This window comes from Neofelis nebulosa, chromosome 1 (assembly GCF_028018385.1).
Source record: "Neofelis nebulosa isolate mNeoNeb1 chromosome 1, mNeoNeb1.pri, whole genome shotgun sequence".
In the NCBI taxonomy this organism is placed as follows: Eukaryota; Metazoa; Chordata; class Mammalia; order Carnivora; family Felidae; genus Neofelis; species Neofelis nebulosa.
Genome location: NC_080782.1, coordinates 27,151,223 through 27,163,506, shown reverse-complemented (window position 1 = coordinate 27,163,506; position 12,284 = coordinate 27,151,223). Strand labels below are relative to the sequence as shown.

The window sequence follows — 12,284 nt, the reverse complement described above, 5'->3', positions numbered from 1 at the left end:
TGAGCTGTCAACACAGAGCCCAATGCAGGGCTTGAACCCGCGAACCATGAGATCATGACCTGAGCTGAAGTAGGACACTTAACCAACTGAGCCACCCAGGGGCCCTGATTTGTTCTAAGCTATTCTGTGATTTGTACCTTTGGGAAGTTCACAATATGCTTAAAGAAATAAAATATCTCAACATAGAGGCTATCAATAAATATTCAATTATGGAATCAGGTAATGCATTCTACAGGCATTTGGAGAAAGAGGAAGAGATAATTCATATTTCATATCTAGGATATGGCTTTCTATTCACATCAAGTGATACTGTTGCCTTGTTTTACATGGAAACATTTGGGAACTAAATTTTAAAGACTTGTCCTCAATTGCTTTTTAAGCCACATATTTTAGTGTTATCAGCACTTATTTTCAAGGGACAGAAGCCCACTTAAGATAGTTTAAGCAAAAAGAAAATGCATGGCCAGATTCAGGGTATTTGAAAATGCCAGGCCACTGTCTCTATCTCTGTTTTCCTTCATCTGCTCTCTCTTTTTAGGGGAGCTTTTTCCATGTGGCAGGAAGAATGGCCACTGACTATTCCAAGTCTGTGTCATCTTTAAACATGTATAGCTCAAGATTCCAGACAAAGAGGAGGCATCTTTCCCAGTGGCTTCAGCAGAAAAGTCCCCAAACCAGTCACTTTGGCTAGGGAGAAGACAAAGTGATACTGGCCAGCCCTGATCATGAACTTCTGGGGCTGAGAAAGACTCAGTCAGCCCCATCTGAGTGATGTGGAATAGAGACAGGTAGTTTTCCAAAAGAGAGTTGGGAAAAAATAGTTCAGTAAATTTGTCTTGTTTTTGGCCACACGTAAAATACAGTTACATTCTTATTTTATAAAATTACACACTCCTCAATGAATTTAAAAATAATGTATTGATGGTATGTTATTAAACCTTGAATGATAGTTAGGTAGATAGATGAAAGATAATAGATTTGAGCCTGAATGATAGGTTCAGTATAACTCTAGGTGCTGGGGCTGCAAAAATGAGTGAGAACTGGGGTCCCTAGCCTCATGAAACTCATGACTAAGAATGGGGTCATTTAAACATGTAAACAAACATTACAAAACAGTATGATAACCAACAACAGATAATGATCTTGCACAAAGGAATAAAATCTCCTTGGTCTTTTATGGTATTGTTTCTTGCCTTTGTTGGCTTTTGTGGGGAACATAAAATTGTAAAACACAAGCACACCAGATTTAGAGTCAGTAGACTTTGGGTAACCTTTAGCTGTGTGTCTTTAAGCAAGGATATGGCCACTTTGGTTCTCAGTTGTCATGAGTGTAAAGTGAGAGGTTTGAACTAGATGTCTGTCTAGATTCATCTATGTTGTAAAATTCTAAATATTTTAATGTATGAGATTGTAGTAATCTGTGATTACTATAGTAATCAGTAATTCATTGGAATTGTTAGTCGGGATGTGTATAAACTAAGAAGCCACTAGATGTCGTCCTCTCATCGATTTTGTGCTATTCAGATCTTATTTTAAATGCCAGGATATCTGAGAGCTGAGTGGGACCTTAAAAATCATTTTTGTTCAATCATGTCAGTTAATTAAAAACAAAAACAGACTATTTGGACTAGATAGATAAAATGACTTAGTCAATTTCTTGACTTCTAGTCCAGGGGACTTTCCTCTCTTTAAACTGAACAATGCTTGGAAATGATGTTTTACATCAATTATCAACTTTGATAATGGTTTTTGTTTCTTTTTCTTCCTGAACTATTAATAAGAGCAATTTGGGGGCTAGATTATACAAATTTCTATGACTTAAAATTATACCAATAACACTGGAAAAAAAAGTAACATTACTCAGAGATTACTACTTTGTCTTGTTTGAAAATAATTCACAGGAGAATGTAAGAAATTGGGTAGCTGTGAATGAAAATAGAAATCAAAATTCACAACCACCTGGCTTATCTGAAGTTTGGACTTTAGCAACCTGAGGTTTTCCTTTCTTAATATGGCCCTGAATAGAAAGTAAGTTGAAAAGGGCTTTCTTTGAAAAGTGAAATCGCTTTAAGGTCTCTGCATCAAACCCATTAACATTAATTTCTATATCATCCTTTGAACTTATCTAACATGCATTTCTTAATGAACATGATTCATAATGAACCATAATCTAATTCTTGGTTTAGATGAGTCTGCAGGATTTGAAACAGAAACGGAACTGTAAGAGGCAGGCCTATTAAAATAAGAAGCCACAGCAGATAGCCTGATTATAATAAGGGGAAAAAAATGCTAGACTCAAAAAAAAAATCAAAACTATATTATACATCTTTGTAAAATGACAAGATCTTTATGATGACAACCTTGTGGCTTCAAGAAAAGGTTAAATTAGGGGCAACTGGGTGGCTCAGTCGGTTAAGCGTCTGACAGGCTCAGGTCATGATCTCACTGCTCATGAGTTTGAGCCCCACATCGGGCTCTGTGCTGACAGCTCAAAGCCTGGAGCCTGCTTTAGATTGTGTCTCCCTCTCTCTGCCCCTCCCCTGCTTGTGTTCTCTCTCTCTCTCTGTGCCTCAAATATATATATGTAAAAATAAAACATTAAACATTTTTTAAAAAGTTAAAAAAATAAAAAAGAAAAGGTTAAATTACATTGCTATCCTTTGTGACATATAAGCTTTTTTTTTTTTAAGTTGAAGTATAGTTGACACCTGTTATATTAGTTTCAGGTATACAAACAGTGATTGGAAGACTCTATAGGTTATGCTATGCTCACCATAAGTGAAGCTGCCATCTGTCACCATACAATACTATTATAATACCACTGACTGTATTCCCCATGCTGTGCCTTTTATTTCCATGACTTATTCATTCCGTAACTGGAAACCTGTGTCTCCCACTCTCCTTCACCCATTTTGCCCATTCCCCCATCCTCCTCCCCTCTGGCAACTATCAGTTTGTTCTCTGTATTATGGGTCTGTTTCTACTTTGTTTTGTCTTTTAAATTCTACATATAAGTGAAACCATATAGGTTTGTCTTTCTCTCCAGACTTATTTCACTTAGCATAACACCCTCTGGGTTCATCCATGTTGTTATAAATGACAAGATCTTATTTTTTATGGCTGAGTAATATTCCAGTGTGTGTGTGTGTGTGTGTGTGTGTGTGTGTGTGTATCACATCTTCTTTGTCTATTCAACAATGGACACTTATGTTGCTTCCATATCTTAGCTGTTGTAAATAATGTTGCAGTGAACATAGGGTGTATATATTTTTTCAAATTAGTGTTTTAGTTTTTTTTTTTTGTGGGGGTGGTAATACCTAGTAGTGAAATTACTAGATCTTATGATATTTCTATTTTTAATTTTTTGAAGAATGTCCATAGTGTTTTCCACAGTGGCTGCACCAGTTTACATTCCCACCAACAGTACATGAGGGTTCTCTTTTCTCTACACCCATGCCAACATTGTTATGTCTTGTTTTTTTTTTTTTTTTTTGATTACTAGCCATTCTGACAGTTTAAGGTGATATCTCATTGTGATTTTGATTTGTATTTCCCTGATGATGAGTGATGTTGAGTGTCTTTTCATGTGTCTGTTGACCATCTAAATGTCTTCTTTGGAAAAATGTCTATTTAAGTCCTCTGCCCATTTTTAATTGTGTTATTTGGTTTTTTGTGTGTGTGTGTGTGTGTGTGTGTGTTGAGTTGTATAAGTTCTTTATATGCTTTGGATATTAACCTCTTATTAGATGTATCATTTGCAAATATCTTCTCCATTTCAATAGGTTATCTTTTCCTCTTGTTGACTGTTTCCTTTGCTGTGCAAAAGCCTTTTATTTTGATGTAGTTCCAATAGTTTATTTTTGCTTTTGTTTGTCTTGCCTGAGGAAACATATCTAGAAAAGCGATGCTATGGCCAATGCTAAAGTTATGGCCTACGTTTTCTTCTAGGAGTTTTGTGGTTTCAGGTTTCACATTTAGGTTTCTAATCCATTTTGAATGATTTTTGTGTTTGGTGTCCAAAGGAAGAAGTTTTACTTACATGGGAAAGTCATTTATGTAATGCTTATAAATGTGAAATCACAATAAATCCTTTTCTCAGGACGGGGGTGGAAATGGATCATGCATATAAATAGTGAGTCTGTTAATACTGGCTTCATTTCCTGAGTAAACTGGGAATAATACTACTGCATAGGGGGCTGTGGGATGTTTGAAAGAGTGTAGAAAGTGGAAAATGCTATGTAATTGTAAGCTATCAAGATGATGACAATAAGGAGAAGTGAATGCATATACGCTCCCAAGAAAAGCTAAGAAAATTGAGGAGCACTTAATTTAAAAGACAGAAGAAACAGAAAAGAAGGCCATGGGTTAACTTCTCTGTCAGTGGTGAAGCAGCAGGACCAATCTACTTTCCAAAAGATAGAAAGCGATCATAGAGGTTCTGCCTGGGATGGAAGAATGGTGACACGCTCTTGCCTCCTCATTTTTTTCCTGTTCAATTCCATCATGAAGGAACACCACATCAGGACCTGCATTTAGGCCACTTTGTTTGATTTTGTATCTGCCTTAGGTTGGACAAGTGGGCTGTTCTGCTGTTTTCCCCACTTTATGTGGTCAGGCTTCAATATTTTCCTTCCTCTTTTTAATCCTCTTGATGAACTTATACTTAAAAAATGAAAGTTGCTTGTTGCAGGAAGATTCCAGCTGGTTTCAATGAGGAAGCAAGACAAGTTGGCCATCACTTATGTCCAGATCTCTCATGCATGTGCTGTTTGAGTTTTTATATTTCCTCAAGTCACCCTGTATTGTGCAAAGGTGTTATGATGTCAGAATCCAATAAATAACCAGAAAATCTGCTCTATTTCAATGTGGCAATTTCATATTCTCTTGTCTAACACTGGAAAAAAATGCATTTCTTGCATATTTTGATTACATTATAGTGCTGCCAGTCATATTATTGTGTTAAGGTGGTATCAGCATTCCAATTATAAACTTTGTCAGGCTTTTGTCCCTTGGCTGTAAAATTCTGCCTGAAGTCTGACAATTGCTCTCAATCCCAGAACCATTTAGGAAAGAAGAAAATAAGTTATCTTAAATTGAGTAAAAAAGTTAAAGAATGTAAATAACACCAAAACCCTCCAATTGTTCAAATCTAGATGCTATTTTTCATCAACTCCAAACCATAAAGCACAATTTTTTAAACATTTTTTTTAACGTTTATTTATTTTTGAGACAGAGAGAGACAGAGCTTGAACGGGGGAGGGTCAGAGAGAGAGGGAGACACAGAATCCGAAACAGTCTCTGAGCTGTCAGCACAGAGCCAGACGCGGGGCTCGAACTCACGGACAGCAAGATCATGACCTGAGCCGAAGTAGGACGCTTAACCGACTGAGCCACCCAGGCACCCCAGGCACAATTTTTGAATTCAGTACATCTCTCCTTCTGTATGACTTTGAGTATACTTTAGAAGTTCATTTTTAGATCAGAGAAGGACATTTTATCTCTACAAATAAACCAAGTCAACATCTGAGTGAGAAAATAATTCTATTTTTAAAAACATCCTTGTTTTTTGGGGGGCACCTGGGTGGCTCAGACGGTAGGCCTCCGACTTCGGCTCAGTTCATTATCTTGTGGTTCGTGAGTTCGAGCCCCGCATCAGGCTCTGTGCTGATGGCTCGGAGCCTGGAGCCTGCTTTGGATTCTGTGTCTCCCTCTCTCTCTGTTCCTCCCCCACTCACACTCTGTCTCTCTCTCAAAAATAAATAAACATTGAAAAAAAAATTTTTTTTAAATCCTTGTTTTAAACAAAGTTTTATAAAGTTTACACAGTGGAAGGGCAGACAACATTAGGGCCCGAGAGGAACCATTTGTGTGTGTTCTCATGCTTTCTTCAATCTTTGAGATGAACCCACAGAAATCCTGTTTCAGTTGCCTTTTCTTTCAAGTTACTTGTGGATTTTTCCCTTTTTAAAGTTTTAGTTCAAATTCTACTTTTTACTTTAATAGCAAGGGACTTCTGGGGGTAGAAGTGAACAGAACAGAGATGCACATCAAATTCACTTTATAAAAACGTCTCATTATAGCTTATCAGTAAGTGAGCCAGGATGTTGTGGAAGTAAAATGCTTTTTCAGTTGAACTGTCTTTCTGGAAAACTTTAATTTTTAGCTGCCAATTTGTCTGTACTTCTCAGTTTTTAATCCACTGGCTCAATGATAACTTGGGTGACCCTGAGGCTTTTGTTGAACTTACTTTCAGAGATTAGGGCTCTAGTTGGGCACACTCCCCTGCTGGGTATATTTTCTGCTCTTACTGACTTCAAAGCAGACTGAGCACAGAGAGAGATAATAAGCATAGTGGAGACATCTGAGCCAAATTTGTGTCCAGAATATCGTGCCCAGGGTTCTTGGGATGAACGAGGCTGTGTATGACTTTTAATCACCTTCAAAGCTGTGAATAATAATAGTTGGTTTCAGTAAGTTAAATTTAAATTGAAAGCCAATCTGTTGATGATAAAATAGCAGATGTATTATGTGACCCCACACTAAATATGCTTCCTGAAAAAATGACTTCATTCAATATTCTACAAGCAGGGTAAGGAATATGGGATGGGAAAGGGGATGAGAAGCTATCACCACCTTGCTGGGTGAGTTTCACTAAGTTGCTACACTTCTCTGAAAGTCAGTTTCTTTCTACATAAAAAAAAGCAAGCTATAATAATAATAGTTGTTTTTTATAGTTTTGCAGGGATTGATTTTTTTTTTTCTGGAAAGGGCCTGATAGCAACTATTATAAGCTTTACAAACCACATGGTCTCTGTCTCAAAAGCAGCCATTGGCACTATGTAAATGAATAGGTATAGCTGTGCTCTGATCCAACTTTATTTACAAAAATTGGTGGCCTGCAGGCCATAGTTTGCTGACTCCTGGTTTAATGCATGTTTGTATACTTCTGTGCCAGGAAGGTATTAACTACTTTACTTATAGTAGTACACCTAATGAGGCAGATACTATTATTGTCATTAGTTTTTGGATGAAGAAGCCAAAGCTCAGAGAGGTTAATTCACTTCCCCAAGGACACAGTGCTAGTAAATAGCAGAGCTAAATTTTGGCATCAAGTCCACGTGCCTCTTCCTCACTCTTTTCTTTAGAGAGACTTGCCTTCTTACCTGAGAGATCTTCCACAAGGGAACTGCTGAGCCCCAGCAGTGAAGACTAGGGAATATGATCCAAATCTTAATAACTCCAACTGATGAGTGCCGCAAAATAGCATCAGATTAATTTGCCTCAGAACATATTTTCCAGATGATTCTTGGAATTTTGCTCAGTAAAGTGGGTCAAAATAATTTTTTTTCTGATATGCAACTATTCTTGTTTCACTTACATTTTAGCTTCAAGGGGAAGGATTCTCCTTCTCTATGCATGTATTTAATAATTTTTCCACTTGTTTTTCTCCCTTGAAAGCAAGAGAAGAACTGTTAAGATGTACTATCTACTTAGTTCTGCATTTCTCTTTTTAAGTGGGAAAAACTCAAAGCATATTTTCTTTTATCCTGTAAGAGAAAAAAAAAATGGAAACAATGAGAAAGCCTTGGCAAGTACCATAGAGATGAATTGTAACTCAACATGAATGCCATTCCCATCCTCTTCTGTGATTTCACAACCATTGAAAGACTTGCATTTTTAACTGTATGGCATTTGTAATGTGGAAAAGTATATGCATTTTTACAATAAGGTTGTTGGATTGTTACTCAGGCAGAACAGCTCATTTGGCAAGGCTTAGAGGTATATTGAGAATCCAACTTGGTTTATCTCCATCAGGCAGGGGAGAGCTCCCCCAACATCTCATGTTTTCCAACTGGCTCTGCCTGGCTCCCAGGGCAGGCGGGGAGTGAATAAGAAAACAGTAGAATATTGACTGGAGAGTTCCCACATTTTCAGTGTGATAGAAGGAATCAGCTGTCAAATGTTTCTATAGATTGGCTGTGATCTGTGATGCTCTTCACAACTCTCCTTTTAGATTTCCCAGGAGATCTTATCAGAGGGCCTCTGAAAGGGAACATAGGCTTAAAGAAAGGTCTGTAATGTATCAAAGATTCCCAATGAACCTGACCTAAGCAGGATGAACTTCTTCTTTTCAAAGGTTACCTCTTAACCAATCAGGGCTGGAAGGGCACAGACAGACCTTAAGGTCTGGACTTCTAAGACAAAGTACACATACATACCCATGCATGTATGTGTCCTTGCTGGGATGCCTGGGGCATCCTTTATGATGGAGCCATTCTGGCTGCCGAAGCCTCATGAGCTTGCCCTGGTGTTTGGATTGGTTAGAATTATGAATGTTTTGTGGACAGTAAGCCTCTTTGGAAATTCTTTGAGGGTCTTCTTGATGAATTCTGTTGAAGGTCTGATTCAACCAAACCAGTATTTATAGTTTATTTTCTGGGAGTAGAGATGCAAGGTGCATAGTTGCCACTCACATCATCATCAGGCACTAATTAGGGACCCGTTTCGGGATAACACTGTATAGCAGTGCCATCACCTCTCTTTCCAGAGTCTCTCACTGCCAGGAATTTCCACATTTTGAGGTCCTGATGATGAACCCTCATTTTTATGTCTCACTGAAGCCTGGCTTTTCCAGGCTTGCTACATATCTCTGTATCTTACTCATTTCTTGTTGCTTGTGTTGGCATAAAGTGCATTGTTTTTAGAAAAATTAATCTTCCATTTTTTTAATTGTAATTAGATCTGAAGGGGGAAAAACTAGATAAAATTTCTCATTGCTTTTTTTGTCCAACAAAGGAATACCAACAGAATCAGATACTAGGTTGAATTATGGTTCTCTAGGAGAAGCAATTAGTGTATATAACGTTAAGGTGCATTGTTTCATTAGAGATAACATTAAACTTTTGAAGACTAATGTTTCAAGGAGAACTTCTTACAAATGAAGTAGAAAGTACATATTAATAATAACAGGATATAGAACACATGTAAACCACTTCATCTCTTTATAGAGATACCAGGACAAAGATGTAATATTTGAATTCTTAAATTGTCTGGACTGTTCAATTAATTATCTACGTATTGATGTAGAATTGATCTTCTAGGAAGTTATAGGGCTGATTTTTATTATTATTCATAGAGAGGGATAATTACACACTTTTTTTTCATTTCTGGTAAAACTTATTTTGCTGAAACAAGTGAAAGATGCATTAAGATTAATACCACTTCCTCCCTAATAAAAATATTTTTTCTGTTTATAATAATAATATATATTCACCCTGTAACATTTGGAAATAGATAATATCATATGAAATTATATAAAAATATTCATAATCCTATTTCCCATAATAACCACTGTTACCACTTTTGGTGTATTTTCTTCCAGTCCTTATACATGCACATGTACACCAGTATGCATATATCAGTGGGGTGCAGTAAGAATATTAACGGAAATTTAACTGGATTATGTCCTCATCTGCATAGTTCCAGCCTCCAACTATAGCCTTCTAGCTCCACTTTACGCCAATTACTTTTGGGAGTTTCTGGGGGTGTCCCATATGAACTCATCAATAGTTTCTCATGTGCTGTTTTATTTCTCTCATTGTCTTCTGCCCTTGCTTCCTGCTCACTGTGGAATCCTCAAAATCTAGAAGAATGGCTGACACAGAGATCTATTCAATAAACTTTTACTGAGGTGTTCAATACATGAAAGGACTCCTTGAAGGATATGCTCCAACAGTGTCCTGACTGCTGGCACTCTCTGAGTAAGTGCTGTCTGTTAAGTGTTGTCTTCTTATGCTCTTCCTAATTTTTTCACTGTACTGAAGGGATGCTTCACACAGAGGTGTGGAGAAGGCTCTGCTTCCTAGCTCTCCACTGCACTTTGTCACCTAAAACATCAATGCCTCACTGAGCAGGTCCCCACGTCTCATGGAGTCCCTTTGAAAACATTTCCTTTGAGTTCTACCTGCCGTCCCCTCTTCACTGGACTCAGAAATAGGGTTGGGGTTGATATCTGAAACAGATGCCATCATGTCTCATCCAGTTTGGTGTCCTACTTCTCTTCTCTCCCAACATTTTGATTCCAGAGAAATTCGGTTATAAGAGAGAAAATAAATTACACAGTTGGTACTCAGCAAATCTGTTTAGAAGGCTTGAACAGTTGGCAAATCACCTCAATGCCTTAGGGATGTGTTTTGCCTGAGAAATGCCTGAGGAAGTGGGAGAGGACAATACTATCTTAATTTCCACCTTGACTATCAGTCTGTGATAGTGGTACTAAGTAATGTATTAGATTTGTACTTGCCTCTCTGCATTTTTTTAACCTCAAATAGATCATTTCATTCTCTCTCTACACATATCCATGCACATACATACATTGGAAGGATCACCTCCATTCTTAATAGACTGATAGGATAAGATGTGGCTTCTCTCTTTCTCTTTTTTCCAGGCAATCATTCTAAGAAGCTCACAATATTAGTGAGCTGACTTCCCTCAGCTCTTTCCTGAAAATGTCTTGTCAATGGATCTTTTTTAGGTTTTGATGAAATTTTCATATATTGAGTTTATTTATTTAATTCAATTTTTTGAATTATATAATCAGATTCATTTTTCTTATGATCCATTAATTCATTCACTGATGCTAGACTCATCTCTTGATATGCAGGGAAAATGCAGCTTGTGCAAGACAAGGAATCAAGTCCATTTTAATATTCAAGATCAAATACTAAAGGGAAAGAAGTGATGAAATTTTCATTTTTAGAAACACAATGATTGTTTTTATTCCTAACACTTTTGTGTGTGGGGATTTTTTGAATTCATAAATTGAATCATAAAGATTATGGCTTTTGGGACTGGCAGCTCCAAGGGTGCCTGAGAGCTTGGGGATACCTTTCACCTCTAGCAAAGCTGCTCTGAAAGGCCCTGAGCCAGGAGGGTATTTTGCAGTTGCAGATTGAAGAACAAAAGTAGGGACAATATCCAGAAAAGAAGGTAATCTGGGACTCCTCAGAGTGATTTTGAAAACTATCCCAAGTCTTATTTTTATTCTTTCCCTACATGAACTCAGTTCCTGGCTCATATCAGATGCTTTCCTGCCTGTCTCCTCTCATGTCATTCCTGACTTGGCACCAAGGCCATGGGAAAGTTACCACAGCCCTTTCAATCCCTTTCTTGAAGCCACCTGTGATCTTTAAGGTCTGCCTTGAGTTCCTTTTCTTAGTTGCCTACTCTGACTATTCCAGCTTCCTTCACTCTGATCACCTCCAGATTTTGCAATGTCTTACACTATTTATCAGTTAGCTAATATTTGGTATTGGTCCAAGTTATTGACTTGGAGTCAAGACATTTATGCTTTAGCCCAAATTCATTTACTAGGTAGATGTCCTTAAGTCATATCACCTTTCTGACTTTTCTGGATCTTAGTTTTCTCATTAAAAAAACCCAGAGGGGTAGGTAGATCATCTCTAAGATGCCTTTAGTTCAATTCTATTACTTCTGTTGTTCAAATAGATTTTAATTGCACATAGAACCATGTCAGACCCTTCTATCTTTAATATGCTTAGCTGGCTACTGTATGCAAAGGTGAACTCAGTAAATGAATTATAAGTAGTAGATTCAAACCCCTGGAAAGTGCAACTATTTTAATTTTTATTCTATTCTTATATAAATAGGGGAACTAATATCAAACATTTATTGTTGTGTTTTGGATGTGGTCTACAATTAGTCCCAAGGTTTTCTTTATTTCCTGTATCCGATAGGATTGTAAAATGAGAATTGGTGGTCAGAAGATGACTCTGAAACCCTATACAATTTTAAGTATGTCTTCCTGCATGGCAAAAGTTATCCGCTGGGGCAGCTTTGTCTCTCTAGAGATACATAGCAATGACTAGATATTTTTTATTCTCAAAGTTGAAGAAGGGCTGCTGGCATTTAGTGGGAAGAGGCAAGAGATGCCAACACACATTCTACAATGTACAGGACAGCCTCTTACAACAAAGAATTCTTTGGTCCCATATGTCATTAGTGCCAAGGTTGAGAAACTCTGCTATATGGCATACCTATTAGGGACAGAGATTATATCTTATTCATATTTGCATATTTGTTCCCTAGAGATCAACACTCACATCCCTCCCAAGACTTACCTAATTCTGTCAGTCTGATTTTAATATTGGGTACATTTGTGAAACTACAATTGTTTCAAAGTTGACCACTTATGTGGACCTCTCATTTGGTAATTTTTAAATTATTAAAGTATAAAATTAACTAGAACAATCACCATTCTAACA

The 12,284-nt window shown here is 37.3% G+C and overlaps 1 long non-coding RNA gene across 1 annotated transcript in view; it reads left to right on the top strand.

Moving 5' to 3' along the window:
* Window positions 1-12,284, top strand: part of LOC131504492 (uncharacterized) — a 63,538-nt gene that overhangs the window by 15,419 nt on the left and 35,835 nt on the right. The window contains exon 2 of the long non-coding RNA XR_009258021.1: window positions 9,648-9,761. This is a non-coding gene — a long non-coding RNA (uncharacterized LOC131504492). The remainder of the gene's footprint in view (window positions 1-9,647; window positions 9,762-12,284) is intronic.